The sequence below is a fragment of the Podarcis liolepis genome, assembly GCF_965112155.1.
Source record: "Podarcis liolepis genome assembly, chromosome: 12".
NCBI lineage: Eukaryota > Metazoa > Chordata > Lepidosauria > Squamata > Lacertidae > Podarcis > Podarcis liolepis.
Window position 1 is genome coordinate 47172160 of NC_139563.1, and position 17237 is coordinate 47189396.

Below are 17237 nucleotides of genomic sequence, written 5' to 3' on the forward strand. Positions count from 1 at the left end.
ACTTTTATTTATTTTTATTTGCAAAATGATGTGAGCGACTAAACTTAAGACTCCCTACCCAACACATTTTGCTGCTTGATTAGGAGAACAAGATGGTGCCCTTCACCTTTGGCAAAATTCCACATTTAATTAATAAATTTATTATTATTATTATTATTATTATTATTATTAATACCTCATCCATCTGGTTGGGTTTCCCCAGCCACTCTGGGCAGCTTACAGCATTGTAAAACATCAAATATTAAAAACGTCCTGATACAGGACTATCTTCATTTTTTAAAAAAAATAATATTTATTAAAAGTTTAAGAATTACAGAAAGAAATAAAAAAGAAAAAGTAAACAATACAAATCAATACATTACAGTACATATATATAAAAAAACAAAACACAATACATCAAAACAAGAACAAAATCAAAAACAATTAAAAACACATCCAATATTTCCATATCTTTATCTTTCATTAACTTGTTTCATCGACCTCCTCACACCTCCCTTTTTTGTGTTCTAGTTATTAATTATTTCAGCAAATCCTTTCCATCTTTCACTGTTTTCTGTCATTTAATTGTCTTAATTTATTTTAACCTTATCTTACCATTAAAACCCTAAAACTTATTTATACTTAACTCCTTATAACATTTCTACTAAAGCTGTATAATTTCATTCCAACATTTTTCTAACACTCATTAATTTTACAATATTTCTCTAAATAAATTTTTAAACTTTTTTCCAATCTTCTTCCACCGTCTCTTCTCCCTGGTCTTGGATTCTGTCAGTCCTTTCTATCAATTCCATATGGTCCATCAACCTGGTGATCTTCTATCTGAGGCTCTTAACTCTTTTCCATGTCCCTTCTGCAGATCTTCTTCATATTTATACATGTGCTTTACTTTATCTTCTGCTGATCTTGTTCTTAATTTCCTTCCTTTGGCACTGAGGAGTAGATCTCGGGGAAACTCCAACCTAACAATGTCTTTATTCCTTCTCGACAGGTCAGCCCAATCTCCATAGTCAGAACTAAAGTCCAAAATATATTTCAGAGCGTGTTTCAAAATCCCTCCAAAGCTAAAGGCCCCCACAACTCCAATCTCCCCCTGACCCAAATCCAGATTCCCAAAAGCCAGAACATCCCTGCATACGGGGATCTATCCGACTTCCCTTCTCCCATCCGAGCGGGACTACATCCCTCCAAATCTGACTTTCTCTGGATTCAATCATAAAAGGCAACAGCTTATGTTCATCAAATTGCCTCTGTAAGGCCGGCGCTCTCTCCACTTGAATTACTTGAGGTTCAACAACTGCTTCCTCCTTCGTCTTCTCCACAGCTTGCCATGTCAAAACAGATTCCTGAATCAAATCCTGAGTTGTTTCTGTATAGATATTCACTTTTTGTCCCAAATCAGTCATTTTTTGTCCCACATTGTCAATTTTACTAATCATCACATCCGTCTTCTCATTAAGCTGTTCCAATAAACCACTTGTCTTGCAAAATGCAATCACTAAGGCTTCTTCTGTCAACATTCTTGTCCAAGGTCAATCTCTGATTCTCACGGTCTTTAATCTCTACAGCTGGAAAATTCCCCAGCTCCACTCCTGCAACAGTTTCAAAAGCTCCCTCTAGGGGAAACAATTTCTATTTGTATCCGTCCTTTTAAACGCAGATCCAGCAACAAAGTTAGTTCGATTTTCAGTTACTTTTTTTGCTCCTTTTTAAGTGCAAAAGGAAACAGTGGAAACAATATATTTCTCTTATCTGTCAACATACGTTTTATTCACAGTCAATGAACTTTCCCAAAACGTCGATCTTACTGGCAGCCCGTTCCCAGGTTCTAAACGGTAGTAATTTATCTTTCTTCACTCTCTCTCCTGCAGGCTTAAGCAATCTAAAATTTCCCCCCTCTTCTCCTGCTTCCAAGGGGGGTTTAGTAATTTTAACCGATGGAGATTTAATCCTTTACAAAAGGCTTTCCAGACTTTAGTTTGCAACGTCTTTGCTTCAATCTATTTACAAAAGAGGAAGGCGGACTTCCTGTTTGAAACCTTCCCGTTTTGATGCCAAATTAAGATGTTTAAAGATCCAATTTTCCGTTCTACTCACGGGTAGTTGTTTAGAGTCCAATTGTCCACAGGAAAAAGTCAGCGCTCTCCGGCAACAGCAATGCGGCTTCACTCCGTGAAAGAAGCAGTCGATTCGAAGCACCGCGCCGCTCACCCCACGTCGCTCTGGAACCCTGAAACCGGGTTTCCCCGCGAGTAGGGGAGGCACAAAAGGTGCCAGCCGAATCCCACGTCCACAGGCTTCTCCCGCTTGTGCTTTTTAGTGGGTCTCCGCCTCACCGTGGTGGTCCAGACCCTGATTTCCACGGAGCGGATTCCTCCAGATCAGAGGAAATCCGCCATTGCCGGAGGCGCTAACCCGGAAGTACAGGGCTACCTTCAGATGCCTTCTAAAAGTCAGGTAGTTGTTGTCATTGTCCCACATACGGCTTGCAGTTGACTCTTACTTCAATGTGGCCACAAGACAATGACCTCCACCTCATCTAAGAGCTAAGGTACAGTAGGTGTCACAGGGCAAGCCAAATGGCATGCAGGTCTGTTTTCTAACAGTTCACTGCTGCTCTAGGCCAGGCATAGGTAAACTCGGCCCTCCAGATGTTTTGGGACTACAACTCCCATCATCCCTGACCACTGGTCCTGTTAGCTAGGGATGGTGGGAGTTGTAGTCCCAAAACACCTGGAGGGCCGAGTTTGCCTATGCCTGCTCTAGGCACACCACCAGTAGCGGCATCTTCTGGTAGAGGCAGCTAACCCATTCAATCCAAGGGTAGAATCCTTTTTAAATAGCCTCTATTTGTCACTTTCTGAGATACTTCCTGTCCTGTGCCATATCAAAGCAGAAGTTCATTAATAGACTAAAGTGCAGGACTACCCACTGTGGGGCTTCTCAGATCTTACTGGACTCCAGCTCCCATCAGTCATGCCAGCATAGGCAATGGCCAGGGCTGATGGGAGTTGTAGTTTAACAACAACTTGGAGGCTATCTCTGCTACGCTGCCACTAACTGTTTTGCTCTTTGGACTGGAATGTGGGTGGGGTGTGCTATGCACATGATATCTAGAGCTAGTTTAAAGTCAAGTTAGTTTAGAGTACAGTGGTACCTCAGGTTAAGTACGTAATTCGCTCCGGAGGTCTGTACTTAACCTGAAACTGTTCTTAACCTGAAGCACCACTTTAGCTAATGGGGCCTCCTGCTGCTCTGTTCTCATCCTGAAGGAAAGTTCTTAACCTGAAGCACTATTTCTGGGTTAGCGGAGTCTGTAACCTGAAGCGTATGTAACCTGAAGCATATGTAACCCGAGGTACCACTGTACAGTATTCGCGCCCGCTGCACCTTCTAGCCATTGAAAAAAGAAACACGAAACAAATTTCATTTTCTATCCCAAAGGTTCCATAAGCTGCTCAGAATTTAAAGCAACCTTTCAATCAAAGACTAGACAAGACTGTTTTGTTTTTACGTTTTTTCAGATACACCCTTCGCCACTGATAGTAGAAGCTTCACCAGCAAGTGTCTGTGTGAGCCCTCTATGCCTATATTCCACCTGGGCATGCACAGGAAACTATTCTAGCAACCATCCCATAAAACATCAAATCAACAAACAGTGGTACCTCAGGTTAAGTACTTAATTCGTTCCGGAGGTCCGTACTTAACCTGAAACTGTTCTTACCCTGAAGCACCACTTTAGCTAATGGGGCCTCCCGCTGCCGCTGCACTGCCAGAGCCCAATTTCTGTTCTCATCCTGAAGCAAAGTTCTTAACCTGAAGCACTATTTCTAGGTTAGCGGAGTCTGTAACCAGAAGCGTATGTAACCTGAGGTACCACTGTAGTAGCAGATCACTTACTGAATAAATAACCATAAATAACCATAAATATCCATAAATAACTTAAATAACCAGGGGGCATTTCTAATGTTCCTCCTTTTCAATACATATCTGGCAAACTCAGGTAGAAAACCTGGATATTTCCCCACAGTTTTGAAAGGAACCGAGCCTATGCCACTTCTGTTTTATTTATTAAAACCAAAGCAGTTCGCAGAACATTAAAACACACACACACACAGAGCACACATTTTTTAAAAGCAGCAGCAACAACAACATTGTAATAGGTCATCCCAATAAAATCTTAGTAAAGGTAAAGGGACCCCTGATCATTAGGTCCAGTCGTGACCGACTCTGGAGTTGCGGCGCTCATCTCGCTTTATTGTCTGAGGGAGCCGGCGTACAGCTTCCGGGTCGTGTGGCCAGCATGACTAAGCCACTTCTGGCAAACTAGAGCAGCGCACGGAAACGCCATTTACCTTCCCGCCGGAGCAGTACCTATTTATCTACTTGCACTTTGACGTGCTTTCGAACTGCTAGGTTGGCAGGAGCAGGGACTGAGCAACGGGAGCTCACCCCATCGCGGGGATTCGAACGGCCAACCTTCTGATCAGCAAGTCCTAGGCTCTGTGGTTTAACCCACATCGCCACCCGCGTCCCAAAAATCTTAGTACAATAATACAAATCTGTATTTTGGAGTGGAGAAATGTGCCCCTCAAGGCTCTCTATCAGTTCCCCACGCCCTGGACTTTCCTAAGACCAGACTCCCTCTCCAGCCTTACACACACACATCTAAGACACTGGTCCTGCATTTCATCCTCTTTCAAAGTTTCTACTGTGTCCCTGGATTTTGCCTCTGGCTTCCATGGATGGAGGCTAGAGAGGGGTGTATGAGCAACTTTAGGAATTAGCTGAGGCTGCATTCAGACATGGCATTTATCATGTCAGCTTTACCAATTATAACAGTAGCCTTTCTGCTCCAATTTCTAAAGCTCCTTTCACACCGCAGTACCTATGTGCTGCCACGTCGTGCAAAATTCCATCCACGCCAGCAGGTACTGCAGTGGAAACTCTGCCTCCGTCCAACAGCTGTTGAGCAGAGGTCCGTTCCGCAGCTTTCCTTAAAACTGAGCAGCCAATCCAGAGGTGCGTATGATGCTCCGCAAGGAGCATTCTTGCATTCTGCAGGGTCCAGGTGATCCTGCCCTGTCTCTGCAGAACAGCTGTGAAGGGGCAGAGGCAATCCTGGAGATGGAGTGGTGCTTGTGAAACATCACCTGCACCCTGCAGGATCTTGGACACCCCTGCACAAAAACATGATTTTCTGGGTGTCCAGGCTTGTACACTGATGTTTTTCTGGAAGCAAATAAAATGGAAACTACACCTGTGTTTTATTCTGTTTGGCTTCCAGAAGTGGCTTTTATATCATATCACATAATAGCTCAGTGTTGAAATGAATACTCAACAACCAGTCCATTTTGTATGTGGAATTTTTGACCATTAAACCATCCCTCACAATCTTTGAATTTTTGGCGTTACTAGTGTCCTTGCCATCCTTCCGGTCAAATCCCAATTGAATTTAAAAACCAACAGAACATGCCATCTACTGTGGGTCTTTTTCAAGTGGTAGGAAAACAAGGGCATAAAAAAAGATTTAAAACTGTCAATCACCAAATCAGGATTACTACAAATACCTAAAACATAAATTACTTCCAGTGTGATATTTCACCAGACACATGTACATGACCATTTTAAGTATGAGATAGAAGACCTCAAATTTTTGTAATGAAATTTTGCCATTTAAAATATTATTATTATTTATTAAATTTGTATACCACCTTATACCTGTAGATCTCAGGATGTGTCTGATTAAGTGAGTGGGATAGGCTGCAATCCTCACCACACTTACCTAAAAAGAACTTACTTCAGAGTAGATATGGTTGAAATTACAACCATAGCCTGTTTTATAATGAACCGTTAGTCTGTTCATTAACTTTGTCTTTAAGTTACCATAAGGTTCTCAATTGCTTTTTCCAACAAAAGACTGGAAATTCACTAAATTCGAAAGAGAACACACAGGAAAATTACTGATAAATAAGTATATGCTGATGTGGCTGAGATATGCATATCTATTGTGTGCTATGATATATGAAAAAGAACGTATTTCCACATTTGTGGATTATGAAGTGGAATAAAGACTTGCGCAAATTAAATCAATTGTAGCAGAATGCAAAATGCCAGATGAAGGTGTGAATTAATGTTGGAACAGATTGTTCATACAACGCTAGTCCTATACTATCTAACCCGGGAGTATGAACTCAATGGGACTCACCTCTGAATAGACATGCATATGATTGTACTGTGTAATTCTAGCAAATGTGTTCTGGATTGCAACCTTAAGAAAACGCCTTACCAATAGTCTCTAACCAATCTCCCATATAATCCAATGCTTCTGAGATGAACTTTAAATGTGTTCCAAAGAGCCCCAGACAAAGGTCTTAATATTTGCTTCATTGAATTCCTATACTTTTCCCTTTTTCTAATTTAAGACTAAACAATGGTGGGGGGAGGGCATATTGAAAATCGGGGAGGAAGATCAAACCAGAGACATGGAAGGCGATAGTGATATGCACTTCTAATTACATCTAAAAGAGCAACAGATCTATCAGTAGATATTGTCTACTTTGGCTGTACGTCTGACGCTCCAGCCCTAAACAAGTTGACCATGATCGAACACCAAGTAATCCATGGTTACATGTACTGCACTCACTGGACTTGAACATCAACTTGCATTTAGATTGTGGGCACTGTGTGGAAATAGTTCCATTGATTTCAAAGTTCCCATTGCTATAATGTGTTCAGCATGCATTTTCAATCAGGATCAATAGGTTGGAGCCTAAGGAAACTTAGAGCTCATCCAGATTGCCTCTGGCACCACATTTCTAGGCACAGGTCTGAGCTTTAAAGCTCTGTGACTGAGCATTTGGGGTTGTTGTTGTTGTTGTTGTCACAGTGCTTTCCCCGGGGAAACCCACAGAACTGGAGCAACTGACAATTGAGTTTTCTGCAGATTTCCATTTGATTCAGCAGTAAAATGTGGGTTTCCCCAGGAAAATGTGGTGCAAAAGTATGGTGCAAAAGGAAGTCTGGATGAGACCTTAAAGAAGTTTTCAGAAGGGAACTTTCCTGTCTTCTCTACTACAATCTCCTGAAAAGCATCTCTGTATAATTAAGAGGCCCTCCTGAGCTATGTGGGATAGGCAACAGGGGAGGAGGAAACAGAAAACTTTCCTTCCATAAATGAACTTCCTTAAATTAATTTATCTGAGAATCCAAGTCATAAGAACATAAGGAACAGTCTTATACCAAGGTAGACAGATCGTCTATCAAGCATGGTATTGTCTACACCAGGGGTCTGCAACCTTTAAGACAAAAAGAGCCACTTGGACCGAAGGGAAAAAAACTGGGAGCCGCAAAACCATTGCGACATTTAAAACAGTGGGGAGTGTCGGGGCACACAATGCGCCTCCTCCCCTTGCTAGTATCCGCCCTGGAGCCGCGGCAAAGGTGTAAAAGAGCCACATGCAGCTCCGGAGCCGCGGGTTGCTGACCCCTGGTCTACACTGACCCTTTCCTGAGCAAGCAGATGTATTACTTCTATGAGATGGCAAAGGTTCTGCTACATTCATGCCACCAGTTAGTAGGCTCTAGACTTTAAAAAACCCCTACAATGACTTCAGATTTTCTGCAATAATTTAGTGGGGCATCTCAAAAAGAGATGCTCTAACACAAAGTTATTTAATCAAGTTTAAAGCCAGGTACATAGCAAATGATTAATAGCAATCTTAGGATCCATATACAGGCAGTGCTCCCAGCTGGTTTTAATATCAAATGTGCCTTATAAAGATTAACCAAGTGCCCAGACTAGCCCCAGTTCATCAATGGAAAATAATGGATATGAATTATTTTGAGGCAGTCTCATCAAAGCTGCACAAAATCACAAGATAAGCTTTAAAAAGAGCATTGTGAACTCGTATTTTGTTTTATCTACCATGTCTAAAATTAATCAGAGGGTTTAAACATTTCTTGGAGAAAAATTAGCAAAATCGCCACATTGTCTAGCTGTATGTTTATGTTTACACAGCCCCAAAGCAAATGTGGAACTAATCATGAAGGATCACATATGCAGAAAAACTGGAAGGCAAAGCTAATTTTAATCAACAGAAAATTGACTGTTTAAAAGGAAACTCTGTTTCTGAAACGAGATGCTGCCAATAGCTCACTTTACCGTGCCTAAGTGACGACACTGGAAGAAGTTGCCAGAGAGAAAAATTAAAGGAAGGTGGAAACAAGAGAAGGAACGGAGACAAGAGAAGAACCAAGCAAGTCATGTAATTGGATTGCACCAATATGCCTGAAAAGGAGATGAAGGGCCCATAGCTGTCAATGTTTCCCTTTTTTAAAGGGAAATTCCCTTATTCCGAATAGGATTCCTCACAAGAAAAGGGGAAAGTTGACAGCTATGGAAGGGCCAGCTGTCAATTACAAACAGTGACATTTATTTAACATAACTGTAGATTGCTAATGGATATTGTTGGCCAAATGTGCAAGATCAAATTCTGGCTTAGTAAACCAGGATACGTGGAAGCTTTGTGCAAACGGCTTTGTTCTTCCCTTTGCATAAGCAGAAAAACAACTCAGGAAGTCACAGTTAACTATAGTTCCCAGTAGGTGCAAACTTGGAGGCTTCCCAAAGCCATGCGGTTGGTCACTGTGAGATCAGAATGCTGCAGCAGCAAGATGCTTATACAAAATCAGACTGTTGGTCTACACTGAAGTACAGCAGCTCTCCAGGGTTCCAGACAAGGAGTCTTCCCTAGTCCGACTTAGAGATGCCTGTGACCAAATGTATACAAAGCAGATGCTCTATCACTGAGTTACAGCCCTGTTTACCAGATGAGCTTTTGGTTCTTTAACCAGGAACTATTGTTAATGGCTTCCAAATCCTGGATGTTCATAAGTTTTTAATTGCAGTTCTTGGACTGCATGTAATGGGAAACTTCCTTCCTTCCTTCCTGAGGCTGCATGCAGGAGTAAAAGGTAAAGGTAAAGGGGCCCCTGAACATTAGGTCCAGTCGTGGCCGACTCTGGGGTTGCGGCACGCATCTCGCTTTATTGGCCGAGGGAGCCGGCGTACAGCTTCCGGGTCATGTGGCTAGCATGACTATGTCGCTTCTGGCAAACCAGAGCAGCGCACGGAAATGCAGTTTACCTTCCCACCGGAGTGGTACCTATTTATCTACTTGCACTTTGACGTGCTTTCAAACTGCTAGGTTGGCAGGAACAGGAACCAAGCAACGAGAGCTCACCCCGTCGCGGGGATTCAAACCGATGAGCTTCTGATCAGCAAGTCCTAGGGTCTGTGGTTTAACCCACAGCGCCACCCGCATCCCTGCATGCAGGAGTAGCACTGATCATCTCAGGTAAAATTTGCACATCACCATAAACCCAGCAGGGCCAGATTTTGGTAATATGGCACCGTGAGTGAGGACAAAATCTAGTTCCCCCCACTCAATATTTCTTATTTCCACAACAATTCCTTTTGGCACAGTTGCTTTTTACGGCTATTCTCTGTAGGCACCTGTATAAAAAAGGCATTATTATTATTATTATTATTATTATTATTATTATTATTATTATTTTGCATCCCCTCAGCTTAGTGCTGAACCCAGTGCTCTTCAGTTAAGGCTGTTCACCCCTTCAGCTGCCATCACAATGATTAGAAAAACCCAGCAGTGCACATGTAATGCGTGAAAGTAAACCTTTTTGCATTCTGATCGGAGGCTTGCTTACTCACAAGCCCACTTCGTTTCAGTGGTGCTTACTACTAGTGTGTTTAGGATTACAGCCTTAGCTTTACATAACCAGGCAGGTTTGAGAAACCGGGCTCTACCATTTTTCCAACGTTTACATTATAGAAAAAGATTGCAGCTCAGAGCACAACATGTGTTCGCTGGTATCTCCAGTGAAAAGGAATTGGGTAGTAGATGGCAGCAAAGATCACCTGCTACTGGCTGTCAGACAATACTGAGCTAGATGGGCAAATGGTCTGATCAGGTAAAAGGGAGCTTCCTGTGTTCCTTCCTAAAGGAAACAAATCTAACTAGTGAAGAGTTGGAAAGCTTACATCCTCCTCCATCAGCAGGGGCTGATCCAATACGAGGTAGCACCTTACCCAACAAGGATCTATGGGACCAAACGAGCAACAAAAGGATGTGACTGAATCAGAGGATAACAACAACTTTATTGCCTCCGTCCAAAAACTGATCTACCCCATCTCTGACACAGTCAGTTCCTGATGAATTACAATAGGGGTGACCAAGCTGTGGTCTTCCAGATGTTTCCCTCCCATCAGATCTACCAGCACAGCTAATGGTTCAGGGATGATGAGAGTTGCAGCCCACAAAACACAGAGGTCACCACATTGGCAATCCCCAACCGAGAGAACCACAAGAAAACTAAAGGCACACCCTGTGGATACTATCCATGTTTGGAAATACCTTCTCAAGAGAGAGACTTGCGCCTGACTTTATACACCACTGTTGGCACACTGGTTGGAAATAAGTTCATGGGGGCAGCAAGAATATTATTGGCACAAAAATGGAAGCAAGAAGAATTACCGACGAAAGAAGAATGAAGGATGAAATTAATGGACTATGCAGAATTAGACAAACTAACAGGAAAGATCCAAAAGCTGTGGGACCAGAAATTCACAGAAGACTGGTGTAAATTTACAGACTATTTGAAAAGTAATAGTGATGATCAAACTATGTAGGTTTGCAAGAAGTTTTGTGAGGTAAATTATTGGAACTATTGCAAAAATGGATAAAGGGGAAGCCAGAGGCCTTTCTCCTGGGCATTGTCGGCCAATTGGTGCCAAAGAAAGACAGAACATTCTTTATGTATGCTACAACAGCAGCAAGAATACTCATCGCAAAGTATTGGAAGACACAAGACCTACCCACCTTGGAAGAATGGCAGATGAAGGTGATAGACTATATGGGACTGGCAGAAATGACTGGCAGAATCCGAGACCAGGGAAAAGAGACGGCGGAAGAAGATTGGAAGAAATTCAAGAATTATCTTAAGAAACATTGCAAAATTAATGAGTGCTAGAATGATGTGGTTTTAGAAATTAAGCGGAGTACAGCTGTAAAGACTAAGTTAAAAGAAAAGAAAGGTTGACAATTAGATAAAATTAAGGGTGAGGATTTGCTGAACATAATATTTGAAATGGGAATGCAGAAAGGGGAGGTATGAGGAGGTCGGTGAAGTAAGTTTTAAGAAAATAAGGTTTTGAAATTATACTTGTTCTTTTTTTGTTTTTGTTTGTTTGTATTGTTGTGTTTGATAAAATTTGTAAAACTTTAATAAATATCTTATTTAAAAAAATGGATAAAGGGGAGGATGATTAGTTAAGATAATTAAAGGCAAGATGAATTTAAGAAATGCATAAGAAGTGGTTAAAACGGGGGATCATCAGAGGTGCTGATGGAAGCCCCCCCCCAAAAAAAAGATTGTATAAGTGATGAAGTTTTGTGGTATGTATTATAATCTATATGTTAAAATTAATAAAAATTATTTAAAAAAAGGAAATAAGTTCATGGGGCTTACTCCCAGATAAGTACATATAGGACTGCAAAACAGCACCAGTGGATGCAATAAGATTTACTTCCACAGGAACCTGCATGGATCACCTTCCATATATGTCAGTGGAACTAGCTCTGACAAAAGAGTGAAAGCCGCAGGCTTATGTGGAAGTAAAGCCTATGTCATTTAACAGAGTTGCACCACAATCCTACACACACATCCTACCCTGGGAGTAAGTTCAGCAGAGTTGTTGGGGTGGTTAAGCGGGCCCAAACCTCAGGTCTGGACCCTGGGTCTCCTTTCCCTTCTTCTCCCACCCTACTCTTTAAACTTTTTCTAAAACAAAAAAACTTTGCTTACAAGGTGGCTGAGCATGATGCCAAAGATTGCTAACAGTCACCTGCCCTCTGAATATTCCTAGAGAGAAATTTGTGTATTGACTCTGCTCCCCGAGTCTTTTTTGGTGCCAAGCAATGCCCATGGGGTACGTTTAATGGAACTTAAGAGGGGGTCACCCCTGAGCACACACATATTGCAATGTTTCACGTTCAGTAAGTGTCATTAGAATTGCAGTATTAGAACCCCAAGCGGCAAGGCCAAATTTATTAAGGTAAAGGGACCCCTGACCATTAGGTCCAGTCGTGACCGACTCTGGGGTTGCAGCACTCATCTCGCTTTATTGGCCGAGGGAGCCGGCGTACAGCTTCCGGGTCATGTGGCCAGCATGACTAAGCCACTTCTGGCGAATCAGAGCAGCGCATGGAAACGCCGTTTACCTTCCCGCCGGAGTGGTACCTATTTATCTACTTGCACTATGACGTGCTTTCGAAATGCTAGGTTGGCAGGAGCAGGGAGCTCACCCCGTTGCGGGGATTTGAACCGCCGACCTTCTGATCGGCAAGTCCTAGGCTCTGTGGTTTAACCCACAGTGCCACCTGCATCCCTTCCCAAACTTATTACTCCAATGCAAAATCCATTTGATTCTAGCAAGTGTCTGAAGAACTTCAGCCTTAGAATGGCAACCTTGAGCTGCAACTCTAAGCTTCTTATTCAGATGCAAAATTCATGAAAATGAATGGGGCATATGCTAAATAAATGTCTTTGGGGATTGGGGAAATATTCCTATTTTTCACAGCTGTTCTTGAAGTTACAATCCTATCAAGGCCCCCTTCCCCCTGGGACTTTGGTCCAATTCAAATAGAACATCAAACACGTAAGGAAATCACACCTGTGCACCTTCTCCAATACACACAGCATCTCTTTTAAACCAGGATTCTCAGATGCCAGTACGCATGCAGTGTTAGCATGCTAGCCGGGCACCCACAGAACTCTGGCATGCTAACAAGGGATGCTTCAGTGAAGTGACCTGGTTTACAATACAATCCTATGCAGACCTACTAAGAATAAAGGATAGCGAGTGTAGGTTGAGGAACCTGAACCGCACACTGTCTGCCAAAAATGCATGGAACCGTTTTTCTTACACACCCACATTAACCAGCCTTTTGCATGCATATAGTCATGTACGCCTAAGTAAACACGCACAGGCTTTTTAATAATTGAGGCTCCGTACGCTTCACTTCTTTGAACATTTTTATTTCCCATGTTTGATAGCTTTTGGTGTTGTTTCTAATTTATCTTATGCTTCTTTGTGCTGGTTTTCTGCTGGGGTAGGGGGCTCTACTGGAATTTTAGCTTTTCATATTGATGGTTTCTGTTTGATTTCAAGCGTATTTTACCAAATAAATAAATGAATAAATAAATCACCCATTAATGGGTGGCACATAAACGACTAAAATCATATCAAATTGGACAACATCCTTGTTTCTGAAACCGGTTTCAACTCTTGACAGTTGCTACCACATCCCCTGACAATGAGTTCCAAATAATGCTACATCCCATAAAACGGTTGTTCTTTCAAGTTCCTGCAAGCAAAGCATCCAGATCCTCAAGCAAAGCATCCACACCAGGGTTTTCCGAAGTTGGGTCTCCAGCTGTTTTTGGACTACAAGTCCCATCATCCCTAGCTAGCAGGTCCAGTGGTCAAGGATGGTGGGAATTGTAGTCCAAAAACAGCTGGAGACCCAAGTTCGGGAAGCCCTAATCTACACTATCCCAAAGCTTTGCTTCTGACCATTCTGACTGTGCGTCAAGTGGGTGATGCCTTTAATGTGGCATATTTATTATATATTTGACTCAGAGTTTCCTTATGCAGTCTGAAAGTTCTAGTTACTTGGGACAAATGCGTAGATAGGTGGTGTCAGCACTGAACACAAGGAACATCATTTACCCTCCAAGGCACCAAAACCCAAAAAAACAATCAAGGGGTATTCTGAATAAGCCCTTCCCCTGTTTATAGGGCAGTATCTTTTATTGATTTTGGTAAACAGCTCTTGCAGCTTTCAAAAATGCAACTAATACAGTTCGAAAATACAACGCTCCACCCCACTAAAAAAGCCAAACCAAAATAAAAGAAATCTGAACATTGAATCTTAATAAAATAATGAACAGTTGTTTATGGCCATCCTTTCTTGTTGACACCAACTCAAGCCCAAAGGTCTTTTTCTGGGATGGGACAACTGGCCATCTCCTTCTCTGCAGGCAAACAGAAGCCAATGGACCTCTACCACTGCAAAGCTGAGCTCAGATTCTCCATATCCCTCCCCAAACATTGGGGTGAAGGGTGAGACCCTGAAATTCGCTTTGGAATCCTTTCCCCCTCTTCAGGAAAGGAGAGAGAATCTTTCACGACATTTTCTTTCAGGTTATAATCCTATGCCTACTTACTTGAAAGGAAGTCCCATTGATCACAGTGGGACTTATTTCTGAGTAAAGATGCCTAGGATCAAGGTGCGCGAAGCACTTCCCGAATCACAGACAAATTCAGGAGAGAAGTTGAAAGGGGGAGGGGATCCAAACGTACATCCTAGCCAATCCAGGTTTTCAAAAAAGAAGCCAATTTGAAAGCAACAAAAATGCGACTACTCAAGACAAGGTTGCAATTATCTCTGAGGGCAAATGTGCCTCAGGAACACTAGAAATGCGAGCAATTTTACAGTCCTCTTTTTATTTAGTAGATTTGTTAGTCGCCTTTCAAAACACAGCATTTTCCCAAAGAGGTCTCCCAAAAGCTATTCTTTCTTACTTTCTAATGATGTTTCCCGTTAATGCCGTTGTTCCCGATACTATTTGTGACAAATGCTCCCTCCTTATGTTTTCCCCAAACCACTAACAACAGTATATATCTTTTTTTCACGCACACACACTCGTTGCTTCTTTTGGGTTGTCCTGTGGTTATTACGCAAACGCAGCAAGTATTTTAGGTAGATAATCTATGAACCGGCCCCAATATTATTGTTTATTAACACTGGTAACCCATCACACATGTAAAACTTAAGGTGGAAGAAGTCAACGAAGCAGCAGATTTGAACCCAGATCTCACCCAAGTTCCCGTTACTGGTCCTGTGCACTCCCATTTGCCTCTCAAAAAATTGCCCTACACTGCCCAGGGAACCAGACATTCAAATAGAAGCCATGCCAGTAAACACTTGGGGTTGTATTGGGTCTGGGGAAATACTTATTGACACGTTATGCAGTGTATTCTTTTTGTAAACGGTGGCTTCAGCCTGGGCTTTCTCATCAGAAAATGAAAGTGCGGTGTTAGGCATGCCTACTCAGAAAGCAGCCCAGCTCAGGCTCAGTCCTAGGTAATATGGAGCACAGGGCTGCAGTTCAGATATGAAGCATCATCAGATGATCAGAAATCACTGCTGAGCACAGCACAGCTGAAGGGAGTTAGGAAGGCTTCAATGCCAGGTGTCAGATTCTGAAACTCAACAGGGATATGACGTCCATCGGTGGGTACTTTGAGCCAAAAAAGAGAAGTTGTTGAACTGGGTATGATGACTGATAATGACCAATTATCCACCCTTCTTCACCCTAAGGTGCCGGCATGGGTTACAACATTAAAACGCAATATTAAAAAACCCAGCTCAGAACAATTTACAATTGCAGAAATAAGGTAGGTCTTAAAACTCTACACCTCAAGTGTCAAAAGCCAGGGTTAAGAAGTGCGTTTTCAGCATTCGCCAGAAGCTGTGTAAGGCGCACCTCTGTGGGGAAGGAGCGCCACAACTTAGGGGGCTGCCACAGATATCCAAAGTAACCGGGAGAGAGAACGGAGCTGTGCGAGGATTTTGAAACGGAGAAACCAGTACAGGAGACGATTATCTAACGTTTTGAAACAAAACGCCCATCGAGGGGTTTTCTTTTTATAGAGAATATTGTTTTTCAAGATATTCCTTACACTTAATAACTGATACATATATATATACATACACTTATACCAGTAACTGCCACAGATAACAAGGCTGCTTCCTCTCTCAACTTCACCCAGACTGGAAATAAGTGCAAGGCAAAGAGTCTGCTGTAGCTGTGGGAGCCCATGCAGTGAGGGCAGCGCTGGGGGGGGGGGGAGACTCATGCTCTCGCCAACTTGGGCTGGGGTCCCTTTGCAAAGACATAAAAGGGATCCCGACGAATGGAGCCCAATCATTGCCCTATTTCCCCTCAATAACCGGAACAGAGCACAACCCGCTTCCGATAGCTCAGCGGGCCAGAGCATGCTGCTGCTAACACCAAGGTTGCAGGTTCGATCCCCGCATGGGACAGCTGCCTATTCCTGCATTTCAGGGGGTTGGACTAGATGACCCCCAGGGTCCCTTCCCCACTGGACAACTCTATGAAAAAAGGGACCGTTTCGTTTCCCGTGGACTCGAAATCACAGCTCTTTGCCCAAGAGTCCGGGGTTCCCAACTTCCCCCGGGAGACCCCCGTGACTGAGGGTCCTTCCGCACGGCGAGAGGCGCCGCGTAACGTGGGAACGCGGGTCTGGGAGGGAGAGAAAGAAGGAAACACACCCCAGAAACGGCTGGAGATGGAGAGAAAAAGTTAGCCAGCATGCCTTTTTGGAGGGTGGGATGCAAAGCGGAGCAGCCGAGGGGAAGCCGCCTTACCTGAGCAAGGGATCTGGGAAGAATGGAGCGCTCCGCGAACCGGCTCTTTCTCGCTCCCTCGCAGGACGGAGGGGCTCCTGCCGCGCTCTTGGCAAATCCTCGCTTGCAGCTAGCGGGGCGCTCAGGGAGCCGGTGGGGCGCTCGGGAGTTTCATCCCTCCAGGAAGCCGGGCTCCATCCCTCCGCGCTCTCGGGCTCCGCTCGCCTCTGACTGAGGAGGAGAAGGGAGAGAGAGAGAGAGAGAGAGAGAGAGAGGCTGGGCTGGGCTGGGCGCGGGCGGAGAGGCAGCTCCGCTCAGCGAGAGACGCCCGCCTTCTGGAGCGCGCGCGGGCGCCTGGGCTGAAAAGGAGGCGGAGAAACCCCCCGCGCGCGCCCCCTGGAGGCATCGGGCAGGCACAGCGCCTCCCCTTTATATTTATATTAAGCTCTCCGGTGTGTTTTTTCTCTCCCCCCACCCCGCACCTTTTCTTTTCTTTTTTTGCAAGCCGAAACTCCCCGGGGGCCGTTTGCCTTAAGAATATACTGCCTGCTCAGTTAAAGTTCTTTCAAGTGTGTCAATTGCTAACGTGCTCAGCGCGAAGCTAAGTGGAGCTCAAGAGAACGAGAAGATGTGTGTTGTGGTTTCCCAAATGAAGGATCAGGTAGAATCGTAGAGTTGGATCCCCGAGGATCCTCTAGCCCAACCCCCTGCAATAGGCAG

General features: G+C 43.6%; 1 protein-coding gene across 6 annotated transcripts in view; it reads right to left on the reverse strand.

Moving 5' to 3' along the window:
- The window catches only part of CPNE4 (copine 4), a 255178-nt gene that overhangs the window by 180997 nt on the left and 56944 nt on the right, over nucleotides 1-17237 (reverse strand). For 2 of the 6 annotated variants that reach the window (XM_083468247.1, XM_083468248.1), the window contains exon 3: nucleotides 16539-16748. The exons of 3 other annotated variants lie outside the window; for them this stretch is intronic. The gene's annotated coding sequence lies outside the window, so the exon portion shown is untranslated. Of the gene's footprint in view, nucleotides 1-16538; nucleotides 16889-17237 lie in introns of those variants that run through there. One more of the 6 variants, XM_083468251.1, reaches the window with a different exon arrangement.